We start from the raw sequence: 18,060 nt of genomic DNA on the forward strand, positions 1-18,060 counted from the left end.
ATTCCTCAGAAACCTGAATATAACCCTACCATACAACCCAGCCATCCCACTCCTTGGAATTTACCCAAAGGGATTTAAATTGGCAAATAAAAGAGCTGTATGCACCTCAATGTTTATTGCAGCTCAATTCACATTAGCTAAGACCTGGAATTGACCTAAATGCCTGTCAACAGAACACTGGCTAAAGAAATTATGGGATATATACTCTACAGAATACTATACAGCAGTAAAAAAAATGAAATCCGGTCATTTGCAACAAAATGAAGGAATCTGGAAAACATCATGCTGAGTGACATAAGCCAGTCCCAAAGGGACAAATATCATGTGTTCTCCCTAATCGGTGACAACTAACTAAGCACCTAAAAGGAAACCCGTTGAAGTGAAATGGACACTATGAGAAACAATGACTTGATCAGCCGTTGTCCTGACTGTCGAGGAACAACTTACTATTATTCCTTTTAGTGTTTGTTGTTGTTGTTGTTGTTCTATTTAATACTATTGGTGAACACTTTAATTAACACACAATTATTCTTAGATGTTTAAATTTAACTGAAGAGTGATTCCTGTTAAATATAAGAGTGGGAATAAGAGATGGAAGAGATGTACAGTTTGGGACATGCTCATTCGGACTTACCCCTAATGGTAGAGTTAGAAACGTGCCAGGGGATTCCAATTCAATCCCATCAAGGTGCCATGTCTCACTAGTCAAAGTGATTGGTTTCAGTTCACAATTGATCATAATGATAGGATTAAGTGTCAAAGGGATCACATAAACTAGTGTCTGCTAATACTAACTGACAGAATTCTAAAGAAGAGAACAATCCAACATGGGAAGCAGGATACACAGCAGACTCATAGAATGGCAGATGTCCTAAACAGCACTCTGGCCTCTCAATCAGCCCTTAAGGCATGCGGATCTGGCTAAAAAGCCCATGAGAGTTCCACAGGCATGGAAAGCCAAGACACTGTGGCCAAAACAAAACAAAACAAAAACCCTAAATGAAAGATCTCTATGAGTGAGATCCCAGTGGAAAGGACAGGCCATCAAAAAGGAGATACCTTTCTCTGAAGGGAGGAGAGAACTTCCACTTTGACTATGGCCTTGTCTAGGTAAGATCAGAGTTGGCAAACTCAAGAGGCTTCCATAGCCTTGGCAGCTCATGACAAGAGCTTCAGGCGATTACTGACTTCATAAATAAAGAGTGTCAATGGTTAAATCAACAACAAGAGTCACTGTGCACTTACTCCCCACTTAGGATCTCTGTCCTTAAAGTGTTGTACTATGTGAATTAATGGTATAACTAGTACTCGAACACTACTTTATACTTTGTGTTTTTGTGTGCATGCAAATTGTTGAAATCTTTACTTAGCATATATACTAAGTTGATCTTCTGTATATAAAGATAATTGAAAATGAATCTTGATGTGAATGGGATGGGAGAGGGCATGGGAGATGGGATGGTTGCGGGTGGGAGGGTGGTTATGGGGTGAAAAAGCTGCTATAATCCAAAAGTTGTACTTTGGATATTTATATTTATTAAATAAAAGTTTAAAAAAAATGGAGATTATATATAGAAGTAGCCTGAGGTAAATTCTGTCCCCCCCCCCCCCTCTCTGTTTAAAAACTCTCCCTTTTAGAATCTCTCAGGTAACCAACACAGTCTAGGGAGAGCCATGTCTTACTTCTAGAAATATGGCATTTCTTTTTGTGAAGGCAAAGAAGTGTCAGTTAGGAAGGCATTGAAGAATTTCTGGGAACTAACTATATGTTGGATATTGGAAACAGAATGATAAAGAAGAATCAAGAAGATAATCAAGTAACCAAGGCAATTATAATAAGCAAGGTATGCGCCAGCATTACACCATAATAAAAACAATCACAAAACTCAAACATGGGAAGAACACAAATTTTTTTTAAAATCAGACTTTTGAAAATATGATGTTTTTAAAAATGACACTAATATTTCAAAAACTGATAATGGGACTTTAAGGATGAATAGGAGTTAGTCATGGAAAAAGAATCCGGCCGGCGCCACGGCTCACTAGGCTAATCCTCCACCTTGCGGCACCGGCACACCGGGTTCTAGTCCCGGTCGGGGCACCAGATTCTGTCCCAGTTGCCCCTCTTCCAGGCCAGCTCTCTGCTGTGGCCAGGGAGTGCAGTGGAGGATGGCCCAAGTGCTTGGGCCCTGCACCCCATGGGAGACCAGGTAAGTACCTGGCTCCTGCCATTGGATCAGCCGCAGTGGCCATTGGAGGGTGAACCAACGGCAAAGGAAGACCTTTCTCTCTGTCTCTCTCACTGTCCACTCTGCCTGTCAAAAAATAAAAAAGAAAAAAGAAAAAAAAATTAAAAAAAGAAAAAGAATCCATATGTTCTCGACAAGAGAATTAGCTCATCTCATATCTAACAGGGAGGATAACACCTTTTTAAAAAACTGAAAGTTCAGGGTAGCGGGATTTTAATGCATAAGAAAAAGGAAACTTATGGTGAAATAAGACTATGGTGGTATCCAGAAGATTCACAGATCTCACCAAATTTGGAATGCTAGATATTTTAGAGTTTCCACTTCATTCTGAAGGCAGTGAAATGATCAGGGGACACTGGTGGTCTACGTGACATCCATTCCTTAGTTCATTTCTTCCTATTATCCAGATGTTCAACAGAGTGTCTACATGCCTCAAGTTACCCATGTGTTTAGGGAAAAGCCTAAACAAAGGATAACTTCCATAGATGGTCCAAGTGAACCTGGATAATCCCACTCATAACTTGATACCATTTTGAGTCAGGAAATCCAAGCCTATATTAAGGTCACTAATTTGGGATCTCATTTACATCTACAGAACCCCTTCACAGTACCAGGTTGATTAAGAGAATTTGCCATGTTGACTGGGAGAAGCAGTTTGTACACAAGGGGTAGAAATCTAGGGGACCCTCTGATAATCCTGATTAGAACATTCTACCCTTTTGCCCCTAAATGCAAAAGGCATTCATCCCAGTCCAACATACCTGAAGTCTCAATGAATTATAACACCAATTTAAGTCTAAAAATTTCCTGAAAATTAGCATCAGCTCAGAAATTCCAAATCTCCTTATCTAAATTTGTTGCAAAGGGGGTCCTGGGTTCAATCCACTAAGTATAGCTCTTGGACACAGTTTCATTCCATTTGCGGTCCTATGAAACTAAAGAAACCAAAGTTCTTCCCCTCAACATTCTCAGCATGCAATGGTGTGGCAGACATATGATAATAGTTATGTAAGTTCCTATTAAACAAGAGAGAAAGCAGAAGGCAAAAATAATTCACTGGGTGACAATAATTTTAAACCTGGCAAATGTTGGATTTTTAATAAGGTTTCAAGTCCTATGAATAATCCTCCAAGGCTCTGTTGTCTTAATCATGTTGCCTTTACAGCTGAGTACTTTTACTGGCCTGCTTCTGGCTGCAGTCTGCTTTCATTTTGTGCTCTCCCTGTCCCTTTCAGTTCAACCTAGCAGTATTTCTAGTGGTAAAATTATCTTAAGAAATTTGTGAGTCTATATAAATCTCACTGAATTTCACTACATTAGGAAAAACCACATCAATATATATTTTGGGATAATGCCTTCCCTATTCTAAGTTCTGTTGAGTAGAGGCTCTTTGGTGAGGTTAGGAAGATCTGTGGGGCGTCGGTACATCCTTAATCTGTTAAAAGGAACTCTTCATGTGACTGAATACTCTATCATTTTGGTCTTAAAGATACTTTTAGTAAAAAGTTATATAGGAGCCAACACTGTGGCATAGCAGGTAAAGCCACTGCCTGCAGTGCCAGCATTCCATATTGGTGCCAGTTCAAGTCTCAGGTGCTCTACTTCCAATCCAGCTCTCTGCTATGGTCAGGGAATGCAGCAGAAGATGGCCCTGGGCCCCTGCACCTGCATTGAAGACATGGAAGAACATCCTGGTTCCTGGCTTCGAATCGGCCCAGTTCCGGCCAATGCAGCCATTTGGGGAATGAACAGCAGATGGAAGAGACCCCCTTCCCCCTGCCCCTGCCTCTGTAACTCTGCCTTTCAAATAAATAAATAACTCTTTAAAATGAAAAAGTTGTATATCCACATGCTCACATTTTTCCTCTGAGATTTTCAGAAGCAATCTCTTTTGCCAGCTGCATCAGAGTAAAAATACTGCAAATTATCAAGGACTTGTTCCTTAGTAATACTTTTTTCAATTTATCCTTTTGCACTTTTACTAGAAAACAGCAAGAAAAAAATCAAGTCAAATATTCAAAACTGTTCTTGGAAATCTCAGCTAAACACACTGGTTAATCACTTATAAGCTGTACAAGAGGCAATTCTGTTATGCTTTCTGCCACTATATAACAAGGAACCACTTTCTCCAGTTCCTACCCAATAAAACGAACCTCACTCCCTTCAGAGCTCTTACTTGCAGTAGTGTCCCAGTGTCAAGTCCTGCAAACAGCCTGTTCAGGGTTTGTTTGTTTTTAATCATGCTCCTCAAAAATTCTTCCAGCCTCTATCCACTTGCCCAGTTCCAAAACTACTTCCACATTTCAGGTAGTCATCTATCACATAATATTTCAGAGCCAATGGTGGTCTCATATGATTATATCACCTAGTGACATCAAAACCATCTTGGTTTGTGTAGTTACCCTCTATCACATATGGGCACCGGTTTGTGTCCTGGCTGCTCCACTTCCGATCCAGCTCCTTGCTAATTACCTGAGAAAAGCAGCAAATGGCCTAACTGTGCTCCTGACTTCAGCCTGGCTCAGCATGAGCTGTGTGGACACCTGGGGAATTAACCAGCAGGTGGAAGAGTCTCTCTCTCTCTTTCTTCTCTCTCTCTCTCTCTCTCTTCTCTCTCTGTAGCTTTTTCAAATAAATAAATATGTCTTTAAACAAAAATACTGCCGTAAATTCTTCCAGTGATTGTGACTCTTAACAACCCCCCCACCCCACCCCAGCAAGTTTTCTGAAATTCTAGTTGTCACAATCTGGCTAACATTTTAGCTATTATGTTAGATGGTTGAGGTTTTAGTTTGATTTTCTTGATGGTTATCTGTCTTCATAAAACACAACGAAAACTGAAAGAGACTAATTATCTCATCATATATTTAAATATAAACCTCCAAAATGGCACTCATTCATATAAATATGTGAATTTGGGTCTTTGCTTTAATATAAGCTATGCAAGCATTTTATTTATCTTTGTTGTCCCAACACCTAACATAATCCCTGGCACAGGCAGGCATCCAATATTTGATGAACTGAATCTAATTCATCTTCTAAAATGTACTTTTTTAATTCCAAATTTGAAGCATTTCTCCCAAGTTACAGTCTTCCTAGGAGAACCAATAATGGTATAGGAGTCAGTTCTTTTAATAGCTTAAGATATAATTTGTCTGGGTCAATCAATATTAACATTAAAACTGTTAGAGGGATTACATATGTCCTAACTCCATGTACGATTAATCTACTTGATCTTTTGCCTTAAACATAAAAAAGCAAGTGCTTTCATTTTAATTATTTGTTTTTATTTTTTACTTGACTTAATTTGCTGTTCATTAGTAGAATTACATTAACCATATACTCACCTTTTTCCTTCCACATAATCTTCCTATACCATTTTTATAATTGTTTATATATAATTCGTTTACACCTTTGGTACATTGTAAGGCCCTTGTGCAACCAGACCAGTCTCTTCTTTTCTTGGTCAGAATTTCTTAATTATGATGAATAATTTTATTCTAGGAACTAATCCAACAGTTCCTGACCACCTTTCCTTTTACAGTTGCAAGGTTTAAACCACAACTGTTGGGGCAGGTGTTTGGCTTACAGGCTAAAATGTTGGTTGGTATTGCCCTATTCAACATCAGAGTACTGGGTTTAAGTCCAAGATCCACTGTCAATTCCAGCTTCCTGCAACAAGTCATGGCTCAAGTTATTGGGACGTTGCCACCCACATGGGAGACCTGAATTGAATTCCTGGCTCCCAGCTGTAGCCTGGCTAAGCCCTGGCCATTAATGGCACTTAGGTGGTAAACAGTGGATGGGAGCTACCTGTCTCTGTATCTCTGTCTCTTCCCTGCCTCTCAAATAATTTAAAATCCTAACTGTCTTTCTTTAAACATTAAGAGACTATTTTTTCTTTCTTTTTTTAAATTCTCTGTTAATACATGGTTATTTATATGCATAATTCCTAAGATGATTATCATTTCCATTTCAAGTCTCTTTATGGAACAAATTAGGTCTAGAGTAGTAGAATCCCTGTTTTCCTAATAATTCTGGATATCATTCCATTCCTGTATTCTAATCCTTAATTTCAACCCATTAAGTTATTTGCATTTCTAATGCTTGTGTACTTTTCATTAAGCTGCTTTCAAAGAAAATGTATTTTGACAATATGATACAATTACCACAGTTACCACAGAAACTGCTAATTCTAGAGTTTTAATTTGCTCCAATTAATTTTGTTCTTGTTTAATATGTGCAGTGAATTAATTCAGAATCTTTATAAAGACCTATATAGATTTTTTTTAAGGCTAGTATTTGGCAAAATACCCTTTTATAGCTATCATAGTGTAGTCTTATTATGTGCATACTGAGCAAATTTTAAGCTTAATGAATATGCGAAGCACAGTATTTGTGTAATATTATGATAACATAAGAATATAATGTGATAAATGAGTTTTTTAACAGTAATTTATTTAAGTTATTAAAAAACATCTGATGCTAGGGCAGCAGCTTGCTCTTTTAATACACTGCAAGTAATCTTCCATTGCTATGTCAGTATCTGAAAGGATTACTCCATTTGCCAATTAGGTTTTTTTCTTTCATTTTGCTAAAGACTTTTATTTTGTTAAACACTTATTTATTTAAAATACAGAGTAACAGAGAAAGAGGGAAAGGCAAGGAGAGAGATCTTCCATCCACTGATTCACTCCCCAAATGGTGGCAACAACAAGGGCTGGGCCAAGCAGAAGCCAGGAGCCAGAAGTTGCATCCAGGTCTCCCACGTGGATGCAGTGGCCCAAGCACTTTGGTCATTTTCTGCTGCTTTCCCAGGTGCATTAACAGGGCAATGGATCAGGAGTGGGGCAGCTGAACTGGTGCCCAAATGGGATGCCAGAACTGCAGGTGGCTGCTTAACCTGCTGTGCCACAGTGTAGGCTCCTGGCTCCTGGCCTGGTCAGCCCTGACTACTGTGGGAATTTGGGAAGTGACCCAGTAGATGGAAGATCTCTTTCTCTGTGTCTCTCCTCTCTTTCTCTGTAACTCTTTCAAATAAATAAGTAAATATTTTTTCTTTTTGAAAAGATTTTATTTCTTTGAGAAGTAGAGTTATAGAGAGAGAAAGAGAGAGAGGGAGAGACAGAGAGAAAGGTCTTCCATTCACAAATTCCCTTCCCAAATGGCCACAAAGGCCAGGAGCTTCTTCCGGGTCTCCCACATGGGTATAGGGGCCCAAGCACTTGGGCCATCTTCGGTTGCTTTCCCAGTCCATAGTTGAGAGCTAGATTGGAAGAGGAGTAGCCAGGACACTCATATGGTATGCTAGCACCACAGGCATTGGCTTAGCCCACTAAGCCACAGTGCCAACCCCTAAATAAGTAAATCTTAAAAAAAAAAAAAAAAGTATGTCAGTATAAACAAAAACAAACAAACAGAAAACATGTCCTCAGAAATGCTGCTTTGCTTCCAATCCAGCTCCCTGCTGATGTGTCCAGGAAAGCAGCAGAGGTTGGCCCCAAGTGTTGGGGCCCCTGCCACATGGACGACCTGAGTAGGGCTTTCTGGCTTCTGGCTTCTGGCTTCTGGCTCCTGGCTCCTGGCTCCTGGCTCCAGGCTCTAAGTTTTGGCCTGGCCCAGCCCTGGCCACTGTTGCCATTTGGGGAGTGAACTAGCAGTTGAAAGTGTGTGCTTTCTCTCTGTGTCTCTCTCTCTCTCTCTCTCTCTCTCTCTCTCTCCCTCTCTCTCATTCTACCTTATAAATAAAGTAAAACCTTAAAAAATAGTTACATAATGAAGAATATTAGTCAATATTAAGTCCTAAACAGGAAAGTTCACATGTATTATTTAGAACTCATTCTTACAATGTTTTATATTGTTATTTAAAAATGCACACAACAATTTACCATAGTTAAAAATACTGGTCATACTAACTTACGTGATAGAAAGTGATTAGCAGATAGCTGTATTTGCTTATGACTTCCTCCTAATGAAACATTATTAAAAGAAATAAACAAAGTACAAGCTAAATGGAAAATACTCTGATTCTGCTACTACCACACATAATTTTACTTATGAGTTTCTCCTAAAGCCAAAAACCCTTTCCACACGTGTAAACCCAATGGCCCATACGAAAGGTTTACAAACATTAAGAAAGAGGAACAAACAGTAGTTTTTATTTTAGATATTTTATTTGATAGTTTCCTAATAAAAAATTGGATGTTTGGCTTAGGGCTTAGAGCTGCCATAACAAATTAACATAAGGGCCCAGGAGGAAAATGGCGGTGGCAGCTGGGTCCAGGGTTTCTCAGCTTCTAGGTCGGTCCTGCCTACAGGTGGGATGGCCTATGTGGAGCTGTGCCCTCAGCTTGCATGTGGAAGGCCCTCACCTACTTTGTCATGCTTCCCCGTATGGGTGTGAACATGCTGAATGTCTACCTGAAGTCACACCTCAAGTAGCAGGAGATACCCAAGTTCATCGCCTATCCCCATTTCTGCATCAAGTCCAAGCTTTTCCCTGGGGAGATGGGAAACTTACTCTATTCCATAATCCTCATGTGAATCCACTTCCAACTGGCTATGAAGATGAATAATGAGAACCTGAACCCTCACAGGCACTGGGGACCACCATTCTGAATGCAGACCAGAAAAGTATACGGGACCTTAAGCTCACCTTCCTTACTTGTATCAAAAGATGACAATTATACTGATTTTCCATCTCTTTGCTTATGGCAGGAGATGGCTTAAATAAATAACTTAATTTTAAAAAAATTAGCATAAAAAGAGTGGCTTAAAACAACAGAGATTTATTGACTCACAGTTGTGGAGTCTATCAGATGTAAGAAATCAATGTGTCAGGGTGGGTGTCTGATCTAGCAGTTAAGAAGCTGCTTAGGATTCCCACATCCCACAATGGGGCTTCTGGGTTTGATTCACAGCTCCCTATATTTGATCCCATGTTCCTGCTTATTGCATCCTGAAAAGCAGCAGGTAATGACTCAAGCAGTTGGGCCCCAGCCACCCACATGAGAGACCTGGATAGAGTTCCTAGTCACAGCTTCAGTCTGGTCCACTCCTGAACATTATGGGCATTTAGAAAATGAACTAGTGGATGGGAGAGCATGCTTGCTATCTCTGTGTGCGTGTGTGCTTCTTGGAAGGAAGGAAGGAAGGGAGGGAGGGAGGGAGGGAGGGAGGGAGGGAGGGAGGGAGGGAGGGAGGGAATGAATGAGTCATGGTGTCAGCAGAACTACCCTCTCTGAAGGCTCAGAGAAGGGTCTGTTACATGGCTCCCAGGCTTCTGGTATTTCCAGTGTGGTATTCCTTGGCTTTATAGATGCATCACTCCAATCTCAACCTCTGTCATCACATGGTATTCTCCCTGTGTGTTGGGGTCTCTCTTCACCTCTTCTAAGGACACCAATTAAGATTAATGCCTACATCAAAAACCTCCTACTAACCAGATCTGTAAACACCCTATTCTCACATAAGGTCATATTCACAGGTACCAGAAGTTACAACTTCAACATATCTTTTTGTGGTCACAATTCAATCCTTCACAAAGAAAGGGATAATAAAGGTCACACTTTCAAGGTTCTCTACTATGACATAATACTGTTGTGAATCCCTTTTCAGGCCAAAGGGACTCAGATGATGTAACTACTACTATAATTAATTCTTGTGATAAAATCCATATGGTAGATGAAACCCTAATTGCAGCAGAGCCTGCAATTAGCAAAACAAACTGGGAGGACATTTAAAATTTTGTTTTTCCTCAACTTCCAGAGAATGTTTGCTATTTCTTCAGTTTGCTAATTAACAACTCTTTTTTTTCCATCTTACATCCTAGCTGGTATTAGCTTATTTCCTTTTTATAGCTAAGCTGTGCTTCTTCCCCTCCACCCCCACTCCACCATCCAAATCCACATGTTGAAGTCCAAACAATTAATACCTGAAAATGTGACTGTATTTGGGAATAGTGCCTTTAAGAGGTAATTAAAGGAAAATAAAGTTATATGGGTAGGTTCTAAACCAATTTGATGGTGTCCTTATAAGAAGAAGCAAATAGGCTACATAGGGAAGACCTTGTGAAAAGACAAGAAAAAGACGAACACCTATCTACAAGCCAAGGCAAGAGGTCTCAGAGGAAACCAGTCTCACACTTTCAGTCTCCAGAACTGTGAGGAAATAAATTTCTGTTGTTCAAGTCATCCAGTCAGGGGTACAATTAGACAAAGGGATAGCAACCAAAGACATTCATAAGTTTGTGTTACCCTTCAAATCAAAATCATTCTAAGGAAACTGAAACACATACTTACTTAGTATGAACAAATGTCAACTTATTGGCTTCCTGGGAAGCTAAACTTGTCTTTGCTGTCTTAGCTTTTTCCAAGACCTGAACAGTAAAGCCCAAGCCTGTCTTGCTTATGCTGTCAAAAACATGCTTTATGGCCAGCACCAAGCTACAGAGTACATGGGGAGGGGGAGAGATGCATAAGCTTATTTCTACATGTATGAAAAACAAAGCAGTAAAGATTATTTGGGTCTTAAAGAAAATTTTCCTGGAAAAACCAAAATTTTCCTGGAAAACCAATACACAAAGGGGTAAATTAACTTGCTCAAGTTCACAGTTAAACCAAGACTTGAGACTCTAATTTCTGGATTTTTTTCTTGAACACTGTAAGACTGAAATCACATCAAAATATATTCACATTATTGGGCTGCACAGAAGTGTGAAAGTTCTTAACAATGCTGAATTATACATAAAAAGGTTTAAGATGATACATTGTGTTATGTGTATTTTATCACACTTTAAAAATTAAATCTAGTATTAAAAAATTTACAATATAAGAAAATAAGATTTAAATCACTGCATATATTTTCTATTATACACACAGAAATCGCTACTAAAATAAAATTAATCACTTATGAAAATAACATAATGAAGGAAAATGCAAGTTTAAGTTAACAATTATTCAGAATCTTATGAAAAGGCTTTTTAAAAAGCTTTTCATATTTCTCTTACCTTTCCTAATTATAGAAATATAATGTCATAAAAATGAAACATAGTGAAATAACTATTAAGTTATCCCAAATGCACCATGAAATAAGGGGAAACTAACTATGCTATTGCTTACTATACTCAGTGTCAACAACAAAAATACGCAACATGGAAGTTATTCAACTATTCACAATTATTCCAGCCTTCTTTCTAGGTGTACAACTCTTATCATATAAGCATGTAACATGTTCTGGCCCTTGAAATAAGCATCAGAGATATGTATCATTTCCAGGCAGAAGCTTTAAGAGTCAATACAGGAACAATGTAAGGATAGGCGGCAGGCCAATTAATAAAAGCTTTACACAGTGATCTGCCATCAAGGAGACCCAACAAGGCCAGTCCACCCCAAATGGCATTGGTTTTCGACGTGGAAAGCCAGGGCTTTGGACAAACAGCAGTCATAACAGAAGCCAGCTTCTGAAGAATCCTGTCAGCTCTGCCAAGACCTGGGGCCACTGGAAACAGAACTTCCCTGAGAACAAAGGACTCCCAGGTAAGTGTTGCAGGCCCAGTTGGCCCTCCCTAAGCTGAAAAAGCCCTTCAGTTTGCCCAGCTTCCATAGTAAACACCCCTATTTAGGAGACAGTCTAGAGTCAGTAACATTGTAGGCAGAACCATATATTTCCTTTTAAAGATGCCACCTATTTGATACTAACATATTCAGGCCAGCCCTCCTCCCAGGCCAGCTAGGTAATGGAAGTCAACAGGGTGCTTTCCCCAAGGAGGTTCACACTTCCCTTATAATGCCCCTTTCATTATCCCATGTGAAGAGACAGACAGGTCTGGACCTCACATATACCTGAACAGGCCTTAAGGCCCAGTGATTATTATCAAGCCCCTCCTGTCAGCTTCTGTCTGCCTCTCAATGGGAAAACTCCCTCCTGGTTTGGATGGCACTTTGAAATGAAGAAGCCCAGGACTAGAAGCTGGCCAAACTAACTACATCCCAAAGCAACTTGTCAACAGGTACACACTAAACAAAATGGGAGCATTCTTTCTCTGAAGTAACTAAGAATACATGTGCCTTCCCACTAACTGAACAGGAACTTTACTCTTGCTTTTCCGCCATGGGCAATGTCTCTAATACCTCCTTTTATCCTCATAATCATAGTGCTCCTATTTCTACTATGTATAATTCATTTATTACAAAAGTTCTTCCAGGAACAAATGAATGCTATATCTCAAGCCATCTCGCAGGAACAACACAAGACTGCTCTCCTTCTTCAATCAATCTGATCCAAACGACAGATACCTGCCCAGAGTCCAGGGCCCTGTATCAGCAGGAAGTAGCCAGAAAGAAACCAGGAGCCCTGTCTCTTTTTCTATGCTCAGAGTCAGTACTAATCGAACAAAGACATAAGCCTCAGCCATTCTAGCTCACTGCTGGAAAACAGATAAAATCAGAATTTACCATTTATCCCTGTCTCCCTATTCAATCTCACTCTCTGTATTGTTTCCCATCCCATCTCCTGCATTCTTCCCCAGGTTTGGAAGCCAGCAAAGCCAAACTTGAAGAACCTGTCAGAAGGAACTCACCTGTCTCACTCTGTGCAACCCCCGCCTTCCCTGGGGACCCCTAGCCTACCTAAGATATAAAAAGGCCCAGCCTGTTAGGGTCTGGGCCCTCTGCCATGTGTTCATGTTCGGTCTTTGTGCACACTGGCAGTTGGTCACCCATCACTGTAAATAAATTATTTTTTTTTGGCTGTGAAAAAAAAAAAAAGAGCCAATACAAGCATCTTCACATTCTGTTTATCTCTCTACAACAGTAACTGGCAATATTTTAATGACTGACTGTTTCTCAGCTGGGACTCTGGAGCAAAGACAGCAAGAAAAAAAAAAAAGAAAAAATGTTCCCATTAAGCCCCCAAAGGACACAGAGTATAAGCAAAAATAAACTGCTACTGTATTAAGTCATTGAAATTTTGAGAGTATCTATTATCACAGCATGGCCCACACTAGCCTGACCAGTATAAAATACAAGGTAGTTGTATAAGAATGGATTCCTATAAATGAAAGATCTAAGGAAGGCAGAGAAGCACAGGATTCTGGCCTCCCATCAAGAAGCTCCACTGGAAGGCTTCCACCAAGATATTACTAAAAGTCTTGAATGCCACAGAGCTCAGGCTGAAGGGCAGAATAAGTATTAAAGCTACGTGCAGGTTCTAGACCTGATGGAGACCCAATTCCACCTCCCCTTCCTCACCTGCAGCCACATACAAAGGAAAACTAGGCTCTTTAAAAATGCCACCTCTATCCCTTCAGCCACTTCAGGAACTCTTCAGTCTTCAGAGGATATATCAAGGTCCCTTCCCCACTCCCTGACCCAAGGCACAAAGTCCCATTCCATTGTATTTTAAGTTCAACAGATGTCATAGAAATTTGTAGTAAGCCTAGAAGATTTCATCCAGAGGAATTATTCTAGGCTTAGGAACTCCTGCTACAGTTTTGTGTTCACAGTTTAGTGTCCTGGTCAAGGTAATTCTTTGTTGTAAGGACTATCCTGTGAATTGCAGAATCCCTGACCTTTCCCCACTAGATGCCAATAGCACTGCTTTTCCTCCACCTCCATTTGTGACAGTGAAAAATGTCTCCAGCTACTGTCAAATGTACTTGGCAGGAGGGTGGGAGAAACCACTAGTTTAACAAACACTTTGCTAGACTTTCACTTCCATTTCTAGGAGGTGGTATGATGCTGACCACAACAGGATGTATACTAGATTCACAATGTGTATTCTATTTCCACATACTATGTAGCATTTGAGACTGATGTAGAGATCCCCAGAGATCCCATTGGCAAACAGAGGAGTTCTGCCCAAGAAATTGGGAGGCTGGCCTGATTCACAGCAGGTGGAAAATAACTGAACCTTGACTTTTGGCTTCCTCTTTCTTCCCAATTCTATTCCTCCCTCCTTCACTTCTTCAACCCTTGTAGAAGTAGAAACCATGGTTCAACTAATGCCATTCAGACTATTTATCTCCTCAGACAGAATGCATCCCAGAACAAACCACTACTGATCCCCTGCCAGGTCTGATCTCTGTGCCTTTCCTACACTGCAGATGTGCCCTAGTGTTGGCTGAAGAATCTGCACTGCTATATTCCCAGAAGCTTCTTTAGCCGCCTAGTATGAAGGGCCATGGAGGGCAGAAACTCAGACTCATAGACTAACCTGTAAATGTGCAGGGTGTTGTCTGCCCACAGAGTTGGTTTGAAAACACAAATTCTACTGCTTTTAGACACTGTCTACACCAGGGTTTCTTTGGTACAAATGACATCTTCGATCAGATCATTCTTGGTTATAGGAGATCAAAATGGGATCCAAGCAAGAAGAAACTATGACAACTACTTTGAATGCTTACATATAATCTTGGCTCACCTTAATAGGTTGGCTGATCTGTGGAAATATATTTTTAAAGAAAAATATTTTGCCAAAAAAAGAAAAAAAAAAAAGCTAAAGACATTATAGTCACATTTACAAGACAGGGTAACACAGTGGAAAGGGATCTCAGCTACAAACCAGAAGATCAAGATTCCAGACTTCATTCTGATGCCACTGATCTGCTTAGAAAAATCATTTAATGTTTTTCTTCAGATTCTCAGCTTCAAACAGGAATAATGTTTGTTCTTCCTACCTACTAAAGGGATCTACCAAAATGATATACATGAAAAATACAAAATGTTAAATAAACAGTAGGGAAATTACTATAAAATGTCTTTTAATGTAAAGCCCAATTTTAGAGCATTATTCATACTCTCTAAAACCTATATATACATATACAGTTATTACCATATATATAGTAACATACATTTACTTTAAGACCCATTACAAGAAAGCTCCTGTCAGACCAATCTACTCTCAGATAATAACTATAAACTGGCAAAATACCAGAAACAACTACTTGAAGACATTGAAGAACAATGAAATATTAGCAAATTCTAGAGGGGAGTATCTCTTAGAAAAAGGAATTGGCACTGAGAATATTTTCAGGGATTCTAGTATAAAGATAGGTCCCAGTTTGTACACAGTGGCAGCAAAATCTCCATGAGAAAACCCACTGATCCAGAGATCAGAGATTGGAGCAACAGTAACCATTGGAAAATGAGAGGAACAGCAGAAAGGAAAGAACTAAAAAGGGAGCTCCAAATCCTGTGTACAAACCCCACTCACATCTATGTCTAAAACATGCACACGGAGGGCAGAATCTCAGATGGCCCAGTAATGAAAAAATACTGAGATCTGAACTGTTTCTCAAACATCAAAGCTCACAGTTGGAGTTAAAACCAAGTAACCTAAATTCAGTTTTAAAAACACATACAGGCACAGAAGAAAATAAAAATCGATACTCTTCAAAAGAATACAACAAAGACAATTCATGATGTCCAGGATATAATCCAACATTAGTAGACACAGAATAGGGGAATGTGACCTAATTATAAGAGCAGAGACAATCAACTAAGACTGAACTAGAGATGATCTACATGCTATTATAACTATGGCTAATAATTTACAGAAAACTTGTTAGTGACAAAACTTGCTAATGACAAAACAGGAAATGTTGGCAGGAAAACAGAAGCATAAAGAAATGAAATAGAAATTCTGCCACTGAAAAACACAAAATTCAAAAAGGTTAAAAAATAAAGAAGCAGAAAAAGGAACAAATAGAATTTTCCAATAGGAAAATAGAAAAAGGTTTAACACCAGGGTAAGACATATTCCAGAAAGAGGCATGAATGGAGGACAACATCTGAATAACTATCAGCTGAAAATTTCTGAAACTTTATGGAAAACATAAACCAACAGATTCAAGAAGCTCAGCAAATCTCTTTGTTTTTTTTTTTTTTTTTTTTTTTTTACAGGCAGAGTTAGTGAGAGAGAGACAGAGAGAAAAGTCTTCCTTTCTTTGGTTCACCCCACAAATGGCCGCTATAGCTGGCAAGCTGTGCCGATCCAAAGCCAGGAGTCAGGTGCTTCCTCCTGGTCTCCCATGTGGGTGCAGGGCCCAAGCACTTGGGCCATCCTCCACTGCCTTCCCAGGCCACAGCAGAGAGCTGGACTGGAAGATGGGCAACCGGGACAGAAAGGGTGCCCCAACTGAGACTAGAACCCGGAGTACCGAAGCTGCAGGCGGAGGATTAGCCTGGTGAGCCGCGGCGCCAGCGAGCTCAGCAAATCTCAAGTAAGATGAATATGAAAAAAAATTAATGGCAAGGTGCATCACAGTGAAAATGCTGAAAACCCAAGACAAATAGAATATACTTCAAAGAGGGGATTAAAAATTTAAGTAACTATCAATTTCTCAGGGAAACCATAGAAGGCAGAAAAGACTGGAGTAATAACTTCAAAGTGCTGAAGGAAACTAATGTCAAATTTATAAAAAGAAAGTCATTACCAAGTTTTCAAAATAATAACAAACTGACTTTTATATAATTTCAAAATCACCAAATACCCTATTTCCCCAAATCTAATATACTTTTGATTTTAGGACATCTCATAATCCTTATTCAGTATTAATAAAATCAGAAAACATTTCTAATTATGACACCATTCACTAGAAGAAATATCTTAAATTCAGAGATATTAAAATGTTAAGAAACAACAAAAAAAGGTATGTGTTAAATCAATGAACTAGATAGCTTCCTTTCAAAAGGCCAATCAAAATCCTAGCATGCTATTTTGTGGATCAACAAACTGATTTCAAAGTTTATTTGAAAAGGCAAGAGACTCTGAATAGCCAACACAAAGCTGAACCATGAAGACCAAACCTGGAGGATCAATACTACCTAAATTCAAGATTTACAATAAAGTTACAGTAATCAGCAAAGTATGTATTAAAACAAAAACAGACAAATAAGACCAATGGAGCAAAAGAGAATCCAGAAACACACCACAAATACAATGAACTGATCTTTGACAAAGGATCAAACGTCATTCAATGGAGAACAGATCTTTTTTTCCACAAGCTGTGCTGGCCCAACTAGAATTCTTAAACAACAACAAAAACCATGAATCTAGATACAGAAACTAGATTTTCCATAAAAATTAAATCAGCATAGATCATAGGTCTAAACATAAAGTGCCAAACTATAAAACTTGTACAACACAATACAGTAGAAAATCTACGTGGTGACTCTGAGTTTACTGTCGAATTCTTTTTCAATTTTTTTTTTTTGACAGGCAGAGTTAGTGAGAGAGACAGACAGAAAGGTCTTCCTTCTGTTGGTTCACCCCCAATGGCCGCTACGGCCAGTGTGCTGCACCGATCCGAAGCCAGGAGCCAGGCACTTCCTCCTGGTCTCCCATGCAGGTGCAGGGCCAAGCACTTGGGCCATCCTCCACTGCCTTCCCAGGCCACAGCAGAGAGCTAGACTGGAAGAGGAGTAACTGGGACCGAAGGGGAGCCACAACCAGGACTAGAAACCAGAGTGCCAGCGCCACAGGTGGAGGATTAGCCTAGTGAGCCGTGGCACCAGCATTTTTTTCAATTTTTAAAAATCTATTTATTAGTTATTAGAAAAGCAGAGAGAGAAAGAGAGAGGAAGAAAGAATGAGCTCTCCCAAGTGTTTGTTCCCTCCCCAAATGACTGCAACAGCCAGGACTGGGCCAGGCTGAAGACAGGAGCCTAGAACTCAATCTCAGTCTCCCACATAGGTGATAGGGATCTAATTTACTTGAACCATCACTGTTGCCTCCAAAGTTGTGCTTCAGCAGGAAGCTAGAACTGGAAACACAGCAGAGACTAGAAGCTAAGCATTTGAATATGGGATG

At 39.6% G+C, this 18,060-nt stretch overlaps 1 protein-coding gene and 1 pseudogene across 17 annotated transcripts in view; one reads left to right on the forward strand and one right to left on the reverse strand.

Moving 5' to 3' along the window:
* Positions 1–18,060, reverse strand: part of STXBP5 (syntaxin binding protein 5) — a 225,685-nt gene that overhangs the window by 157,136 nt on the left and 50,489 nt on the right. The gene's annotated exons all lie outside the window — the stretch shown is intronic.
* LOC108177484 (cytochrome c oxidase subunit 6A1, mitochondrial pseudogene) lies at positions 8,359–8,931 on the forward strand (annotated as a pseudogene).

Source organism: Oryctolagus cuniculus, chromosome 5 (genome assembly GCF_051225735.1).
Source record: "Oryctolagus cuniculus isolate XC-2025 breed Fujian yellow rabbit chromosome 5, ASM5122573v1, whole genome shotgun sequence".
NCBI classification, from domain to species: domain Eukaryota; kingdom Metazoa; phylum Chordata; class Mammalia; order Lagomorpha; family Leporidae; genus Oryctolagus; species Oryctolagus cuniculus.